At 41.8% G+C, this 5,004-nt stretch overlaps 1 long non-coding RNA gene across 1 annotated transcript; it reads left to right on the top strand.

The window, feature by feature from the left end:
• Window positions 1–2,714: 2,714 nt before the first annotated feature.
• On the top strand, window positions 2,715–4,081 carry LOC123490064. Its single transcript, XR_006660811.1, has 5 exons — window positions 2,715–2,822; window positions 2,903–3,238; window positions 3,418–3,528; window positions 3,670–3,745; window positions 3,890–4,081. It is a non-coding gene; the product is annotated as an uncharacterized LOC123490064 (long non-coding RNA).
• The last annotated feature ends 923 nt before the right edge of the window (window positions 4,082–5,004 follow it).

Raw genomic sequence — 5,004 nt, 5'->3', positions numbered from 1 at the left:
TGTAGAACGTTGCCGTAGAGCGTTGCATTAGTTCCGCTTTTGAGCACGCGGCGTAAAATAGTTATAAATTCATAATTTTTTATTTGGTCAGCACGGGGGGGCCACAGGGGTGGCCAGGGACATTTCCAGGGAGGCACGGGCCTCCCCCGGCCTCCGTGTAAAACCGCCACTGGACACAAGTATTGGTCTTCACAAAGTTCGCTGCTTCAGTGTTATGATATATTTTTGTCAGATGTTACTATGGTATACTGAAGTATAATTACAAGCATTCCATAAGTGCCAAAGGCTTTTATTGACAATTACATTAAGTTTATGCAAAGAGTCAATATTTGTACAAGACCTCTACAAGACCTCTGCAATCTGACCTGGCATGCTGTCAATTAACTTCTGGGCCACATCCTGACTGATGGCAGCCCATTCTTGCATAATCAATGCTTGGAGTTTGTCAGAATTTGTGGGTTTTTGTTTGTCCACCCGCCTCTTGAGGATCGACCACAAGTTCTCAATGGGATTAAGGTCTGGGGAGTTTCCTGGCCATGGACCCAAAATGTTGATGTTTTGTTCCCCGAGCCACTTAGTTATCACTTTTGCCTTATGGCAAGGTGCTCCATCATGCTGGAAAAGGCATTGATCGTCACCAAACTGTTCTTGAATGGTTGGGAGAAGTAGCTCTCGGAGGACGTGTTGGTACCATTCTTTATTCATGGTTGTGTTCTTAGGCTAAATTGTGAGTGAGCCCACTCCCTTGGCTGAGAAGCAACCCCACACATGAATGGTCTCAGGATGCTTTACTGTTGGCATGACAAAGGACTGATGGTAGCGCTCACCTTGTCTTCTCCGGACAAGGTGTTTTCCGGATGCCCCAAACAATCGGAAAGGGGATTCATCAGAGAAAATGACTTTACCCCAGTCCTCAGCAGTCCAATCCCTGTACCTTTTGCACAATATCAGTCTGTCCCTGATGTTTTTCCTGGAGAGAAGTGGCTTCTTTGCTGCCCTTCTTGACACCAGGCCATCCTCCAAAAGTCTTTGCCTCACTGTGCGTGCAGATGCACTCACACCTGCCTGCTGCTATTCCTGAGCAAGCTCTGCCCTGGTGGTGCCCCGATCCCGCAGCTGAATCAACTTTAGGAGACGGTCCTGGCACTTGCTGGACTGTCTTGGGCGCCCTGATGCCTTCTTCACAACAATTGTACCTGTCTCCTTTAAGTTCTTGATGATCCGATAAATGGTTGATTTAGGTGCAATCTTACTAGCAGCAATATCCTTGCCTGTGAAGCCCTTTTTGTGCAAAGCAATGATGACGGCACGTGTTTCCTTGCAGGTAACCATGGTTAACAGAGGAAGAACAATGATTTCAAGCACCACCCTCCTTTGAAAGCTTCCAGTCTGTTATTCTAACTCAATCAGCATGACAGAGTGATCTCCAGCCTTGTCCTCGTCAACATTCTCACCTATGTTAACGAGAGAATCACTGACATGATGGCAGCTGGTCCTTTTGTGGCAGGGCTGAAATGCAGTGGATATGTTTTTTGGGGATTAAGTTCATTTTCATGGCAAAGAGGGACTTTGCAATTAATTGCAATTCATCTAATCACTCTTCATGACATTCTGGAGTATATGCAAATTGCCATCATCAAAACTGAGGCAGCAGACTTTGTGAAAATGTTTATTTGTGTCATTATCAAAACTTTTGACCACGACTGTATTTTTACCTGTTTTTTAAATCTGATTCTACTGCTTGCATCAGTTACCTGATGTGGAATATAGTTCCATGTAGTCATGGCTCTATGTAGTACTGTGCGCCTCCCATAGTCCGTTCTGGACTTGGGGACTGTGAAGAGACCTCTGGTGGCATGTCTTGTGGGGTATGCATGGGTGTCCGAGCTGTGTGCCAGTATTGCTATATTTTTATTTTTAATCCCAGCCCCCGTCCCGCAGGAGGCCTTTTGCCTTTTGGTAGGCCGTTGTTGTAAATAAGAATTTGTTCTTAATTGACATGCCTAGTTAAATAAAGGTTAAATAAAATAAATAAATAACAATGGGAGTCCTTGTCCCAAGGGCAGGAAGGCTACAAGCTTAGGTCTGCTTAATATGAAAACGCATTGGGTGTATTCTGGACAGATTTTGGCGAGAGTGAGCCCTCTCACTTCGCCTCTTCCTCACTGGCGAAACTATCACTGGAGAAAGCATCCGAACGAGCCAAACAGCGCCCGTCTGTCTTGCTAAATGTAGCACGTATCTAATCCTGTCTGTCCAGAAATAGTGTGACATGCCATGCTCTTTTTGTCCAGACAGCATCAGATACATGGTCTACACATACTGAGACAGAGGGGCGCTGTTTCACTCGATCGGATGCTTAATCTGAGATTGATGCGTCTTTCTGTCGGCGCGTGTCTCTGTCAAATAAATTATCTATATTTTATTTGGACAGGCAAGGAGTTACGGTAGGGCGATCCAGACCTCTTAAGGCCCGCCCATAACGCCGGTCCTGATAGGTTATCCACTAGTAATGTAAATTGAAAAATTAAATAAATTGCTTTTTAATTCAGGTCTTTAATTGAAATTATGTTCTTGAATTTTTATCTTGTGATAGTAAATAATGTATCCCTACAATGAGTATGCCTATATAAGGCAAAGTGAAGTGGACATGATTATGATTGGTCTGATTTAGACCTCTAGTTCCCTTTTTTTTTTACGTTGTGGTTTGTCTGTTCAGCAGTAAAGAGCTCTCAAATAGACAGCTGTTACACAAGCAGGAAACCAACCCACTCAACAACACACATTTGAGAAGATGTTGAGAGTTCTGGGACATCTGTTGTGTAAGACGATTGTTTTTTACTACATGTACTTAATAACTTCAGAAAAAAATCAAATGTGTAAAGACCTGTTTTGTTTCTAGGTCTCTTTATATGCTGTTGGGGAGCTGGTGGCTTGACAGAGACACTGGTGGAACTTGGACAGAATGCAACCATAAACTGTTCTCTTAACATAGAAAGTGTACACTGGTACATACAGCACCAACCACAGCCTCCACTGGCCATACTCCGCTCTTTCACTAGTAGTATTCCTGCTGCTTTTTATTACAATAATCATTTTAAACAGACATATTCTTTACTAACAGGAAATAGATTGTTAATACAGAATGTAACGGTAGATGAGAATGGAGTGTACTACTGTGCAATGAAAGAAAACAATGGTCTCCTATTCAGCAACGGCACCAGACTCATGACCACTGGTAAGTGTAGATTAAATTCAAGGATGAATATCTTTAAGATATGTATGGTCTACAGATGAGCTACCTTTTGGTTATCTTCCCAATAATGTAAAACACTATTTTTCAGCTTTAGATGTGGTTAAGAGTGTCTCAGGACATTTTACATCGGCTGTGCAGTAAATCTGTTTTGTTTTCCCCAGAGGTTTATGCTGACTATCTAAACCAGACCTCCAACTGCAGGTCATCATGGGAGAACTGTCTTCTGTCCATTTACAGTGTTCTGAATGTTATTCTGATCGTTCTGATCCTGGGTGAGTAAATGGAAATACTAGATAATATCAAAATGTAAACATTTTAAATCATTTAACACTTTAATGTTGTTTGCTGAGTAGCCAATGTTGCTTGTGTAATGTTGATATTGACATATCATATGTTGTTGGTTCATATTTCAGTACATATCGTGACCTTGGCATGTCAGAACATAAACTGTCTTTCAAAACTAAGACCACCTCAAGATGCAGACCAGTGGTAAGATACTTTTTGTAGAGCACCTGAACAGTTGCAGAATTCTCCCTCACCAATTGATTAAACTTAACAGAATCAAATACTGAAAAGCGTACAACATATCATGACGTAACTTTGACTGTAGGTATGTATGTTTTTTTTCTCCAGAAATCAGTGACACAGCTCACACACCACCAAGAACAGGATTAAATCCTGAACTTGTATCAATCATTACTATTGCAGTATACTGCATGCTTCCACAAGCGTAAGATAACAACTCCTGCAATAGGTCTATTCTTAGAATCACTTACTGTAGAATGATGCAAGTCATGTGACAATGGCAGAGTGAACATATGGCTAAAATACTCTAGTGAATATGCCTGTATCCTATCACCCCTTTTAACTGCTAGTCAATGATTAATAAATACATGTGTTTCTTCATTTCCCCCTACTTTGACATTTATTTGTACTTTACTCAAATGCATGCATGATGTAGGCCTAGTGCAGGGTTTCTCAAACTCGGTCCTCGGGACCCCAAAGGGTGCACGTTTTGTTTTTTGCCCTAGCATTACACCGCTGATTCAAATAATCGACTAATCATCAAGCTTTGATCATTTGAATCAGCTATGTAGTATTAGGGCAAAAACCAAAACGTGCACCTCTTGGGGTCCTGAGGACTGAGTTTGGCAAACGCTGGCCTAGTGTGTTATTGTATACATTAATGGTCAATCCATTAGTGTAACTATCTTCTAGTAAAATGTCATGATTACAGTATTCAGCTGCTGAACTTCCTTTTTGTTCTAAAGCTGTGACTTCTGTGGAAATTGCCAATGAAATTGCGGTAAGGTTCACAGGAACAAAATAAATGTATGACTCATGGCCCACTCAGTTGAAGGTAAAGTAGAGCAGTAGGTATGACTCATGGCCCACTCAGTTGAAGTTAAAGTAGAGCAGTAGGTATGACACATGGCCCACTCAGTTGAAGGTAAAGTAGAGTAGTAGGTATGATTCATGGCCCACTCAGTTGAAGGTAAAGTAGAGTAGTAGGTATGACTCATGGCCCACTCAGTTGAAAGTAAAGTAGAGCAGTAGGTATGACTCATGGCCCACTCAGTTGAAGGTAAAGTAGAACAGTAGGTATGACTCATGGCCCACTCAGTTGAAAGTAAAGTAGAGCAATAGGTATGACTCATGGCCCACTCAGTTGAAAGTAAAGTAGAGCAATAGGTATGACTCATGGCCCACTCAGTTGAAGATAAAGTAGAACGGTAGGTATGACTCAT

Source organism: Coregonus clupeaformis, unplaced genomic scaffold (assembly GCF_020615455.1).
Source record: "Coregonus clupeaformis isolate EN_2021a unplaced genomic scaffold, ASM2061545v1 scaf3489, whole genome shotgun sequence".
NCBI classification, from domain to species: Eukaryota; Metazoa; Chordata; class Actinopteri; order Salmoniformes; family Salmonidae; genus Coregonus; species Coregonus clupeaformis.
This window is presented reverse-complemented; position numbering and strand designations above follow the sequence as displayed.